The following is a 14,396-nucleotide window of genomic DNA, read 5'->3' as shown; positions in this document are numbered from 1 at the left end:
CCTGCTTCCCCAGGACCTTGGGGAGATTTCTCCCCTGAAATGGGGATTTTTGCTTCTCTGTTCTCCTCATTTTTCTTTTAGGAGGAATTTGGAAATTAAATAGAGGAAAGGGGTAGATAACGGCAAATAAAAGACAAAGGAATTTAGGATTTTAATAATAAGATCTTCACATGAAAGCTAGTATTTGGGGTTTTTTCTTATTTTCCATTCTATCTCAGCCCCATAGCATAGTGCAGGGGCAAGGAAATGATGGGCCTGAGATGTGGTTTTACTCTTCTGATCCAAGGTTTGTGTCCCAGCCCCTCTCTACTGGTCACTGATTCCAGCTGCTTAGAATTCTTTGGGCCCTAAGAACAGCCTTTCTCTCTCCTCAAGCCTGAAACAAGCTCAGGCACACAGCTTATTCCTCTTCTTCTCACCCCCAAATTAGCAAATAATTAAACACCTGCTCTATCGCAACGGTGTCCCCTAACCAAAATAATGCTGTCTTCTCTGCCTTATTATCATTAACATTAAAAAGAATATATAAATTACCTATCACCTCCACCAAGGTGACCCATAAATTTTAAAGGAAATAAAAAAAACTAACCAAAACTTTTTTCAGTTACAGTAGACATACAGCATTATATTAGTTTCAGGTGTTCATTATAGTGATTAGGCATTTATATATCTTACAAAGTTATCACCTCAAAAAGTCTAGTACCCATCTGACACAATACCTAGTTATTACAATACTAGAGGCCCGATGCATGAAATTCATGCAAGGAGCTCAGCTGTCGCAGCAGCTTGCCTCAGCCCTCAAAGCCCCTTACCAGATGTATCATTGGTGAATATCTTCTCCCATTCAGAAGGTTGTCTTTTCATTTTGTTGATAGTTTCCTTATCTGTGCAAAAACTTTTTAGTTTGATGTAGTCTGTTTGATTATTTTCTTTTGTTTCTCTTGCTCAAGGAGACATTCAAAAAAATATTAGTAAGAGCAGTGTTGGAGAGTTTACTGCCTATATTCTAGTTTTGAGGTTTCAGGTCTTACACTTAAGTCTTTAATCCATTTTGAGTTTATTGTTTGGTGAAAGAAGATGGTTTAGTTTTATTTTTTTTGCATGTTACCTGTCCAGTTTTCCCAACATCATTTATTGAAGATATTATCTTTACTCCTTTGTATATTCTTGCTTCCTTTGTCATAGATTAATTTACCATATAGGTATGGTTTTATTTTGGGCTGTGTATTCTGTTCCATTGATCTCTGTATCTGGTTTTATGTCAGTACCATGATGTTTTGATTCCTATAGCCTTGTAGCATAGTTTGATATCAGGTAGCATGATACCTCCAATTCTGTTCTTCTTTCTCAAGATTCCTTTGATTATTCAGGGTCTTTTGTGGTTCTATATACATTTTAGGATAATTTGTTCTAATTTTGTGAAAAATGCTGTTGGTATTTTGATAGGGATTGCTTTGAATCTACAGATTGTTTGGGGTAGTGTGGACATTTTAACAATGCTAATTCTTCTTATCCATGAGCAGAGTATATCCTTCCATTTACTTATGTCTTTTTCATTTATTTCTTCAATGTCTTTAGAGTTTTCTGAGTACAGGTCTTTTACCTCCTTGGTTAAATTTATTCCTAGGTATTTTTTATGCAATTGTAAATGGGATTATTTTCTTAATTTCTCTTTCTGATAGTTTGTTATTGCTGTATAAAAATGCAACTGATTTCTGAATATTAATTTTACATCCTGTTACTTTACCTAATTCATTTATTAGTCCTAATAGTTTTTTGGTGGAATCTTTAGCATTCTCTATATATGATATTATGTCATCTGCAAATAATGACAGTTTTACTTTTTCCTTTTCAATATGGATGCCTTTTATTTCTTTTTCTTTTCTGAATGCTGTGGCTAGGACTTCCAATACTATGTAGAATAAAAATGGTGAGAGTGGACATCCTTTTCTTGTTACTGATTGTAAAGAAAAAGCTTTCAGCTTTTCACTATTGAGGATGATGTTAGATGTGGGTTTGTCATATATGGCCTTTATTTTGTTGAGGTATGTTTCCTCTATCCCCATTTTTTTTTTAAATCATAAGTGGGTGTTGGATTTTGCCCAAATTTTTAAAATACATTTTATTGATTTTTTACAGAGAGGAAAGGAGAGGGATAGAGAGTTAGAAACATCGATGAGAGAGAAACATCGATCAGCTGCCTCCTGCACACTCCCCAGTGGGGATGTGCCCACAACCAAGGTACATGCCCTTGACTGGAATCGAACCTGGGACCCTTCAATCTGCAGGCTGACGCTCTATCCACTGAGCCAAACCAGTCATCCCCCAATTTTTTTTAATTACACTTTTTAACAAGTAGAGCTTTCTCATTGTGGTATCTAATCTTTCATCCTAAAATCCTCCTTATGCCCCCTACACACACACACACACACACACACACACACACACGTAAGGTTTTCACTTTTATTTGAAATTGTGTGAGGGAAGGAAAGAAAAGTGGACCAAGGGAGAAGCACAAAATAAGTACGTGCAGAATCACAACTGGGTTTGGGATTGTCTGGTTACACTTCTAAAGATGGAGGAGCCAAGGCTCCTTCTCCACCCTACAAAATTCCAGTTCACAGTTTGCCTCTCAGTCTTGCAAGCTCTGGCCTCAGCTGGATGGGTGAGGGTGGGCTGGGGAGAAGGGCTGAGAAAGCCAAGAAAGGCATTTGCCTTTAGAAAAGGCAAGGAACAAAGTCTCCCTTAGAGCCTTCAGAATGAACATAGCCCTGCCCACATCTTGACATTAGCACACTGAAACTGATTTGAGACCTCCAAAACTTCAAGATAATAAATTTTTTAAAATATGTTTTTTATTGGTTTGAGAGAGAGAAGAAGGGAGAGGGAGAGAGAAACATCAATGATGAGAGAGAATCATTGATCAGCTGCCGCCTGCACAACTCAACTGGGGCTTGAGCCTGCAATCCAGGCAGGTACCCTGACCGTGAATCGAACTGTGACCTCCTGGTTCATGGGTCGCCACTCAATCACTGAGCCACATCCTCTGGGCAAAGCCACTAATTTTGTGGCAATTTGTTACAGTAGCAATAGGAAACTAATACAGGTTATTAGTATTTGAACAGAGTTAGTTCAGAGAAGACAGACGTGTGTGTGTGTGTGTGTGTGTGTGTGTACACAAGTGTAAATGTAGATGTTTATGAAAATGCATATGACTTTATGGGCGATAAAATCAGCACTCAAGATATTTAAAATAGAACTAAGATGCTTAGATCTGCCACTATAAAATGCTCGGGCTATAAAGCAGCCACACACCTGTAGTCCATTTCTTACAGGCCTCTCTGACCATCCAGACCAGTGGTCAGCAAACTGCGCCTCGGCAAACTGAGGCTCGCGAGCCACATGTGGCTCTTTGGCCCCTTGAGTGTGGCTCTTCCACAAAATACCGACTTCTGCACATGGGCCACAAAGTTTCAATCGCACTGTTCTTGCGCGGCCCCACGTGGTATTTTGTGGAAGAGCCACACTCAAGGGGCCAAAGAGCCGTGGTTTGCCGACCACGGATCCAGACAATTTGTTCCCCTCCTGTTAGGGATGGCCAGCTTGCGTGCCCTTTTCAGACACTTTATAGAAAGATACAGCAAGCTTAGAATGTTAGAAACATTAACCTCAGTGCTTTATTCTCCGGAGGGGAGAAGGAAGGGTTAACATGGAAAGAAGAAAGAACGCCTGAAGGAGAAAGTCAAGTGAAAAAGCAGGAGGGATAGTCATCATCCCCAGTTGGCTGGGCCTGGAATGACAGGTGCCAACTGATGGCTTGGCCCACCCACAACCCCAGCTGCCTTTGTGCCTCCTGCCGCTCTGCAGGCTGGTTCTGCTCCATGCCACAGCAAGGTTGGAAGCTCTGGTCCCACTCCAGGCCAAAGGCCTCACCGCAGTCGACACACTGGTAGTGGAGCAAGCAGCAGCCAGTGGCCACCTCACAGATGCGCTTTGCCCAACATCGTGCTTTGTCCTGGAGACACTGCCACTGGCCTCTCAACTGCCTGAAGGCCTGCTCAGTGGTGCCCCCACAGTCGAGAGCCTCTGGTTGAAATGCAGCTCCTCAGCGGTGATGGGTTGGTGGACTGGGGCTGTCAGCCACTGATGGAGAGGGTATGCTCCCTCACCGATGAGGACAGGCCCCTATTGGGTTTTTTTTGGATGGGGGTGAGAGAGTGCTTGTATCTCCCCTATGGCCAAGCCGACTTGCCTCCAATTCATGTGGATTATGGCTGAATCCTGGGAAGCTGACAAACATTTGGATGAAGTGAAGGTCAGGACCAGCCATGGCTTGAAGAATTACTGAAAAGTACTGACACCCATTTGGATAGTTCTTTTCCTGACTTTTAGGGCTGGGCACCTCAATGTGTGTGCCTCCAGTAGCCCCAGCACTCACTGGGAAGCCACATTTGGTCCAGAACCTCTTCATGATCCCCCTCTTTGTCAGGCTGGTTTTCCTGGAGGTGCTGAAATATAGCACAGATAGCATCCATACCTCACGGAAGGCACGCCTACCTCTAGATCTGCCCTCCCCAGTAGCTTGGCCACACAATGCAGAAGCACAGAGGAGGCCGGCTGATCCAGTCCATTGGCCACTTTCTGAGGCACAGAGAACCAATTTCATGTGGGTGACTTTCCTTTGAAGTTGCGGGCCCAGCTTCTTGTAGATAGAGTAAAATGTCTCCTGAGACATCCAGAGAGCTTGCTTTCATCTGTGGGGTGAAGTCTATCCTCTCAGAGGGCCTGCCAAAGATGAGATGGTGTAGGGAGAGCCCAGGTCCTGTGGGCAGACATTTATGGCTGAATAAGCAGAAATTGGATGACCTCTGGGTTCTCGGGTATGGAGGACAGATAGATTCATGTGCCCCACATGGCCCGAACCAGGGCAGCCGCTTTCTCAGCTTGTGGCTCCCATTTGCACAGTGGTTTGTGCAAGAAGCTGCAGCTCCCCTACTTCCAAGCTGGATCCACGGGGCATGCGTTGTGAGTCAAGGGTGCCATTAAGCAGAGTTGGGCAGAGTGATGTGTGGGTGTATATGCCTTTCCCAATGATGGTCAATGAAATACTTACCTTCCAGGCAGGTGTGAGCACCAGGAAGCTCGGGGTTGAGTTAGCTGATTAGTATCATGCCTACCATTATGAATTGGCCAAGGGTACTAATGTAATTACATCTGTGTAAACCACACATCAGCAACTTCTGTCCATTTTCTTACAGATTCAGCACAAGAGTCAGGATGAAATGGCTCAGAGCAAACAAGACTAGGTTCTTAGTGTGGTATTAGTTTGCCTTCTTTTCTTCATGATTGCCTTCCTCTCCTTAATGACTCTTTCTAGAGGACTTTTAATTTCTCCTGGCTTTCTCTCCTCACCAAGCACACACATCGGTGAAATTCTACCAGAAGTCCCCTCCCACACACTAAAATCATGAAGTGCCCAGAGAAACCAAACTACTTCACCAGTCAATTTTACTTGCCGTGATCATGTGCTGCCCTCACAAGGAAGCACGTGAAGAGATGGTTAATTAGTGTTTTGTTTTGTTTTGTTGTTGACGAAAGACAAGATCCTTTTCAATTTCAGTCACCTGGCTTTCAGTTAAAAAATTCACTCTGGATTTCAACTTCTTTATTATGAAAAAGGACCTACCTTACAAGAGTGGAAAAAAAAGGAAAGATCAGTTGTTCCTTAGAGTTTTCAGAATGAACAACCATAAGGCAAAATAGATTCATCATTAGCACTGGATAGTTCTAGACCTCAGAGTTCGACATGGCCAAGTCACTTAGAATGCCCTTACAAGTTGCCTGATGCTAGAACTAAGAGGCTGCAAAGAACTTCTCCACACACCACTGCAATGCCTTTCCTGACTTTTTTTTCCTTAATGAAAATCTACTTCTATAATTTCATGTGCCCTTTGGCTTCTCTTTCTTTTTTTTTTTTTTTTCTTTTTTTTAAATATATTTTATTGATTTTTTTACAGAGAGGAAGGGAGAGGGATAGAGAGTTAGAAACATCGATGAGAGAGAAACATCCATCAGCTGCCTCCTGCACATCTCCTACTGGGGATATGCCCACAACCAAGGTACATGCCCTTGACCGGAATCGAACCTGGGACCTTTCAGTCCGCAGGCCGACGCTCTATCCACTGAGCCAAACCGGTTTCGGCTGGCTTCTCTTTCTTTAAGAGCTGGTGTATATCCTAGGCAGGACTAGGAGTGTTCATATCCTGGCTGCATAGATCATGTAACCTTAGGAAAGTTACGGTCCTAAGAGAATTCTGTGTCTCAAGTGTTCTCCTTGTTAAACAAATAGATTGCACTGAGCCTAAAGGTCCCTTGCTGATCTAACTTCCTGAGGTTGATTTAGATGCCAAATCCCACAAGATGTTAGCCAAGATGGCTGAAGCTGCATCCCAGAGCTTATTTCTAAGGTGGGCTCATAAATATAATGTGGTAAACATTATGAACTCAACAATGCGTTCCAGCAATACTTACTGAGTCTTATGTGTGAGGAATTGTGATAGGCAAAGGGGATAAAATGAGACAGCCATGAGAGACACTGAATGCTGTGTGGGTTAGATCAGGATCTTGGAGAAAGGATATGTGGTAATTAGTCATTCCTCCCTAGGTAGCTGTTTCTAACTGAAAAGTCTGTGCTTGCCATTGGTAGCTGATTCTTGACTTAGGCAGGACTAAACACTTTGGCAGTTTAATGATTTAGATGATTCCTTTCATGTAGTAATTAAACGTATTTTCTAAAACTCTATTTGGGTTGGAAAGAGTTTATTAGTTACTGTCACATATTGGGGCTTACTGTAGCCTCATTATCCTATCTAATAAAGTGGGAATATGCTAACCGACCCTCATGCCATCGCAAACATGGTGGTGCCCACAACCATTAAGGAGGGAATATGCTAATTGACTTCCCGCCCTCAAAGATGGCGCCCACAGCCAATAAGGAGGGATATGCTAATTGACTGCCACACCCTCAAAGATAGCGGTGCCCACAGCCACAAGATGGTGGTGCCCAGTCCCCTCAGCTCTGCACCTGCTTCCGGAGTCCCCCAGTCCCCTCAGACCCCCAGCCGCCCAGGGCCAGCCCGAGGCACAGGCAAGCCTCGGATGGTGGCTGCCCAGCCACCCAGGGCCACCCAAGGCTTGGATTGCCGGCAGTGGCAGCAGCAGAGGTGTGATGGGGGCATCACCTTCCCCTGATTACCAGGTCACCTCCCGCCCCTGAGGGCTCCTGGACTGTGAGAGGGGGCAGGCTGGGCTGAGGGGACCCCCCCCCCCCCACCCAGTGCATGAATTTTCATGCACCGGGCCTATAGTAAGAGTATATTCCCCACTCATATGTCTGGAAAAATCCTCTTACTGAACTATCCAGCATCTTCCACTTGGAAATGACAACTTAGCCAGCCCCCACTGATCAAGAGAAACCATGAGTGTCTCTTCTGCTTTCTTTGCCTTGAGGCTTTCTTTGACAGAAGACATCTTCATGATAACTCTTGAGTAATACGCCCTCCTAACATATTCAGAATTCATTGCCTAGGGAGTCCACTTCCTCCTTAGTTATTAACTCAAGTTACCATCTGAGATGTCAGGTCTTTTCACAAATCATTAAAGTTTTTCTAAGTGGTCATAGTCTGGTCACATTGGACCTCATAAGGAGAGATGGAGGTGAAGGAAGTTTCCAGCTTTTTTTCTCCCCATCCCATTGCCTACCTATGAGCAAGTCCTTCTGCTACCGATGAGTCACTTTCTATGAAAAATGAGGGCTCCTGGCTAACACCATTCTCTAACACACACCTTTAAAAAATGAAGAGAGACCTGCTGGTATGGCTCAGTGTGGACCCATGAATCAGGAGTTCACAGTTCGATTCCCAATCAGGGCACATGCCTGGGTTGTGGGCTTGATCCCCAGTAGGTTGTGTGCAGGAGGCAGCCAATCGATGATTCTCTCTTATTGTTTCTCTCTCTCTCTCTCTCTCTCTCTCTCTCTCTCCCTTCCTCTCTTTGAAATCAATTTTTTTAAAAAACATATTTTTTAACAAGGAAGAAAAATGGATAAAGACAGTTGAAGGACTTTATTTTTCTCATCTTACCTTCACTAACTGCTAGAATCCCTCCATTCTCCCAAAGGTTTGCTCTTCTCTCCTCCTCACCCACATTACCCGCTCCCCGTGGTGTGTGAAGGAAAGGGTATGTTTTGATAAACTTGAAAACCTATACTAGGGCCATGCAGAAGACACAGATGAACCGTGACCTAAATGCCTAGCTTTCCTGACTGCCTGGTTCACCTCGCAGAAGGGCTTCTGTTCACTGAGTTTGAACTTGGGTTAGGGGAGAAGGCAGGTGAGAACCAGCTGTTCCCTGGTTCCCCAATCTGCCCACATGCTTCCCTCCCTGGGAGACCCTGGAAGCCGGTGGTACAGGAGGTGTCCACCTCCAACCCATACCCACTCTGCAGCCCTGCCAGCTAGAAATAAAAAAAAGTGAGAGAAGAGAGAAAAAAGCATTCAAACTAAAACAAACAAAACCTACAAGTTCTGGCTTTCCACTTCCTTTCTCAAGAAAGAGCTCCCTGAGTGATTACAAACAAAATTCACAGAAGTGATCATCCTTAGTGCAAGAAGTTGGCCCTTAGAGGACTTTGACTGACAGAGAAATAAATGCTTAAATTCAACCTGTAGCAAGATTACTCTGGCTTCTACAACAGCTGTGTGGCTTCCAACGTCATTTCCTCCTCTGCAAGGGAGAGTGTAGAAGGCTGGAAGGCTGTTTGCACCTGAACATTGAACCCCCAGAGGCCAAGCTCCTGGCCCCATGGGGTGGGTCCTGCCTGCAGACTTGTTTTAATTTTTTTAATTAATTGCTATCATTAAAATATTAGATTTCTTATAAAATTTGGATTTCCAGCTTTTTGGGGGGAAAAAGCCCTACCTGGTTTAGCTCAGTGGATAGAGCGTCAGCCTGCAGACTAAAGGGTCCCAGGTTCGATTCCAGTCAAGGGCACATGCCCGGGTTGCGGGCTCAATCCCCAGTGAGGGGGCATGCAGGAGGCAGCCAATCAATGATTCTCTCTCATCATTGATGTTTCTATCTCTCTCTTCCTCTTTGAAATCAATAAAAATATTTTTTTTTAAAGAAAAAGATTCATAGTTGCCATAAACACTGAACCTATATTTTCCACATATCAGCAAAAGACAGTTATTAGACACGGTAGATAAAGTTTTTACTGAGCAAGATTCACACATTGCTTCCTACCCGTTCCCTGCAGGCATTTGTGTGAGGGCCTCTGCTACCCCAGGTCTAACCACCTGGGGGCACCACTTTCCAGCAGGTGATCTTCATTTTCACCCTCATACTTCATAGGGACTCTTTGGGACCTTGATCTGCCTCTCCCAAGCATGAGAAAACGTTTTGGGAAACCAAGATGAAGACTTCAATTGATATAAAACCTATACAAATTGATTAACCAGAAAAATAAATGAATCTGGCCACAGAAAATTATATTACTTCGGTATGAATGAGAAGGACCTAATAGAATATCAAAACACTTGGGAAAGAATATGGTTGTGATTAGCATTGGGATCCTGTGCTTCTTTCTCTCCCTCTTCCCTAGCCCCATAACTCTTAATAGTTTGTTAAAAATAATAACAGCCATATTTATTGAATACTTACTGTATACAAGACAACCCTACGGGGTTAGTAAAGTACTGTTCTTATCCCCAATTTATGGATGAGAAAGCTGAGAGAATAGAGAGGTTGAGTTGCTTTCACAGCTCACAAAGCTAATGAGCTGGTGGAACTGGGATTTGAACCCAGGGTCTGATTCCAGAGTGGGAGCTCTGGTGTCTGTACCTTAGAACACCTTGAGGTCAGGAAGGTGACTCTTCCCTAAGGTATCTCAAAAAAAACTATTGAATTTTAGGAAGAAAAGGAGGGGTGGAGGGAAAAACTGCTGCGGAGAGGTATCTTCCAGAATGTGTGAAGCTGCCCTGTTTTTCTAGTTCTGATTGACTACTTGGTAAATACCCACTCTTGTTTCCAGTCCCAATCTCAGTGGTCTCTCCTCTATTAATCCCTTCCTGGCTCAGATGGTAAATGGCTCTCAGAGTGGCACCCAGTCCGTGCCTCCATCGTGGTGCTTTTTGCACTTACTATAATTTTGCATCCCTGTCTCCCACACTAAGCTCTGGGTTCTTTGAAGATAGGGTCTCTTGATGGCTGCCTGATACTTAAGATGGGCACAAACCTTTAAATCAGTGAATGGTCTGGTTTTGTTTGTTTGTTTGTTTTTTAGCCTGATCACATATTAACAAATAATAACCTTCTGTCCTTTCACTACTCAGCATCTGATTTTCGTATGGTTTGAAGTGAAATTCAGGCAACATACACAATAGTAATGATGAAATCTCCCCCATTTCATATTTGCTTGTCCTGAATCCACAAGGTAAGAGAGAATAGGAAGGAAAAATAGGAAGAAGGATGACAAGACTAAGGACACTTCAAAAAACGGTATATGCCATAACTTCTGCAGGCAACCTGTTTCTTCATTCAATAATTAGTAAGCACCTACTGTGTGCTAGTGCTTTTCTCAGCAGAGGGATACAGCAGTAAGCAAGACAGTCAAGATCTCTTTTCTCATAAAATGTAAGTGGGGGGAAAAGAAACAATGAACGAGTAAACGTAAGTTTAACAAAATAATAAGGGCTATGAAAGAAATAAAGCAGGACCTGGGATAGAGAGAGCAGGGTGGGCACCCTAGGATGGGTGAGCAGGACAGGCTTCCCTGCGGAGGTGACCTTTAAGCTAGACTTGACTAATGAGATGGATCCAGACCTGAGTATCCAGAGAAGAGTTTTTAGGTGGAAAGAACAAGCACAAGACACGATGCCTCTTTGTACCATTGGGCGCAGGGATGACTTTCTGAGTGCCTTCTAAGAGTTAGGTGGTATACTATTTTTAATATGAGTGATAAGGTCCCTGATGGTCAAGGCCTTTTATAATATGGCTATACATCTTACCTACCTAACCTAATTACCTCTTCTATAATTTAACAGTCCTTCCCTTTAATAGCACTGATGCCCTCCCCACATCCAATATTCATTCATGTCGCAGATCCTCATTTTGCTCTTCTCTCACCTGAAATATTTCCCCCCTCCTTTGTCCTTCAAGGCTTAGTTAAACTTTTATCTCCTACATTAAAAATGATTTTTCAGCTGGAGCTGTTTAGTACCTTGATGTGGTGGACGAATAGGCAATTCTACTTAGTTGATAAAACCGTATGGGATTGCCGAAACCGGTTTGGCTCGGTGGATAGAGCGTCGGCCTGCGGACTGAAAGGTCCCGGGTTCGATTCCGGTCAAGGGCATGTACCTGGGTTGCGGGCACATCCCCAGTAGGAGATGTGCAGGAGGCAGCTGATCGATGTTTCTCTCTCATCGATGTTTCTAACTCTCTATCTCTCTCCCTTCCTCTCTGTAAAAAATCAATAAAATATATTTAAAAAAAAAAAAAAAACCGTATGGGATTTAATTCACACACAATGAGTACAAGTAAAACTGAGGAAATCTGAATAAAATCAGTGGATTATATCAATATGGCTATCCTGATTGTACAATTATACTATAGTTTTGCAAAATATAACTAGTAAGGAAAGTTGGTCAAACTGTACAGAGGATTTCTCTTTTACTTCTTGCAACTGTATGTAAATCCACAATTGTCTCATTTTTTAAAAAGTGAATAACCAAAAATTGATACATTTATGGAAACAAAATTTAAAATTGTTTCTTAATTTGAAAAAATAAATGTTCAACTAGTTATGAACCCATCCGTCTATACACCTCCGGTCTACACATTTCTAACTTGCTCATTGTAATGAGCAAAATGCATCGTCTAAATAAAAACATACCAATCTTATACCTTATCAAAAAGGAGAGTGAGGTTCATCTGGAACAATTTCTTCTCAGTGAATATTTGTTAGAGCCTAATAACTTCTATTTCCTTCTCTTTTTTATGTTCACAAATTGCCCTTCAAGAACTCTGCCCAGGACTGGCATCAACGGTTTACAGAATCAATTTTCGTCCCCTTTTCACAAATTGGAACAGTGTGTACCATCTACAGTCTTCTGGCATCTTCCCCTGGCTCCATAGTCCCTGAAAAACTGCCAACAGTCTTCTCGTATATAAATTCTATTGATAGCCCAGCCAGAATTTGTCCAAGCTTGGAGACACAGGCTCATTCAAAGCCTAGTGTTCTCTTACCATCTTCCTCCTGGTATTTGTATGACCAACACGCAGCTCCACTGGAGTGGTAGCAGGGAAGCTGGTGTTCTGAGCTGGAAGCCAGGAAGTCCTGGATGCAAACCCAGATTCTGTCATTCTCTTGCAGTCTGACCTTGGACTACGTTATCCAATTCTTTGAGCTTCAGTTTGCACATCTATAAAATTGGAATAGTAACAGCTATGATTATTATTATTTGGTTGTCAGAGTGTAGTGAAGATTAAAGGAGATAATGTTTATAAGAGTGCTGAGCAGGAATTGATAGTAACAACAAAGCAGATGAGATGAATAGATCTGGTTTCTCATAGATATGTGGATTTACAGGAGTTGGAAGGTACTGGAGAAGTTACTGGGTTCCAACCCCCACTCAGTGAGACCAGTACCCATGAAACAGTGCGTTCAGCATGCAACAGTTTTTTTCCGTCACAAGTTACCATCACAACTTCTGCTCCTGACCAACATACCTGTACCTTCCATGCTCCATCAAAACCTTTGAAAGGTCTTTTCTCTGTGCCAGCTACTTTAAACCCTCTATCCTGTTAAGTTTTACAACAACCCTAGAACACGAGCATTTCTGTCCGCATTTTACAGCGGTGGAAACTGAGGCTCAGAGATATTAAGTAACTTGGCCAAGGCTGGGATTCAGCCCAGCACTGTCTAGGAAGCTCCTGCTCTATTATAACACCTTTTAAAAAAAAAGAATTGTGTTTATTTTTCTCAACCCTTGGCTCAGTCCCTTGTTTCTCTTTCAGGTGTATCCTTCAGCTATAGACATGAATTATGTTCTCTCAAAATTCACGTGTTGAAGCCCTAAACACCAATACGACAGTATTTGGGGATTGGGCCTTTGGGAGTTAAGATTAGATGAGGTCTTGATAGTGGGTGCCTCATGCTGGGATGTGTGCCCTTAAAAGAAGATGTACCAGAGAGCTAGCATGTGCACTTTCTCTCTTTCTCTCCTGTGCCCACAAAGAGGTCATGTGAACACACAGTGAGATGACAGCCACCTGCAAGCCAAGAAAAGAGGCCTCAGAATGAAACCCACCTTGTCGGCACCTTGATCTTGGACTTCTCAGCCTCCACAACTATGAGAAGTAATGTCTGTTGTTTGAGCCACCCAGTCTGTGGCATCTTGTTCTGGCAGTCTGAACAGACTAAGACTCTTTCTATCTATGCCCTCCGTTTCCCAGTGTGGCCTTTTCAACTCTGACCTCATTACTGAATTTGCTTTTCGACCTACTCAGCTGCCCAGATTGTCCATTGTCCCATTGTCCATTGTCTCCTCAGTGTTGTGGTTGGATAGTTCTCTTCCTGTGCAGTGTCTCAGGCCAGGTAAGCAGACATATGCTTTTTTTCTGAATGGTTTGACGTTTGCCTTCATAAAATCTGTCCGTTGTCGGGTACTGCATACTTTTAAAAGACATGGTTACTTCTTCCCAAGACCCCTAGTGCTTCAAATTGACCTACTAATCTCTGCTTTAGGGTCCATGTTAGGCCCAGACTAACAGGGCCTCTTACTTCCTCTGTTTTCTAGGAGCTGCAGTTGTTGGCCAGGCAAATCAACTAGATACACAGCCTGTGAGCCTTCCTGCTCCTGTTGATGTCTCTCTTCCCTGACTCCTGTAGCCTTTGTTGTTTGTTCTGCTGAATTCAGCCCTTGATTACAGGGCCTGTGCCCATTAGGCAAAGTGCTCAGGACCTATGGTTCTTTAAAGTCTAAAAGGGTGTTTGAGAGGTGAAAAAAAAATGGACTTAAAACAAACTTTACAAAATAAAAGTTAATGTTTGTATCTTTAAATGTTCATAAACTTAGTATTATGGAAAGCAATTAACTTCAACTCAACTCTATTCTGGGGTGATAACATACAATTAATGTTTGATCTAGGTTTATTTTTTTCTATATTTTTTGTTTGTTTTGTTTTGTTTTTAATAATTCTTTATTGTTGAAAGTATTACATATATCCCCCTTCGTCCCCCCTCGACCCCCTCCAGTCCACCCTAGGTTCATTTTTTAATCGTGTGGGAGTAGTAGGGCATGTGAAAGTGAGAGTGCCCAGGATCTTCCAGAGTC

At 42.9% G+C, this 14,396-nt stretch overlaps 1 protein-coding gene across 1 annotated transcript in view; it reads left to right on the top strand.

The window, feature by feature from the left end:
* The window catches only part of PAQR8 (progestin and adipoQ receptor family member 8), a 112,102-nt gene that overhangs the window by 12,888 nt on the left and 84,818 nt on the right, over window positions 1-14,396 (top strand). The window lies entirely within an intron of this gene.

Source organism: Myotis yumanensis, unplaced genomic scaffold, assembly GCF_028538775.1.
Source record: "Myotis yumanensis isolate MYYU_CA2020_CCGP unplaced genomic scaffold, mMyoYum1.0.hap1 SCAF_6, whole genome shotgun sequence".
NCBI classification, from domain to species: Eukaryota; Metazoa; Chordata; class Mammalia; order Chiroptera; family Vespertilionidae; genus Myotis; species Myotis yumanensis.
This window is presented reverse-complemented; position numbering and strand designations above follow the sequence as displayed.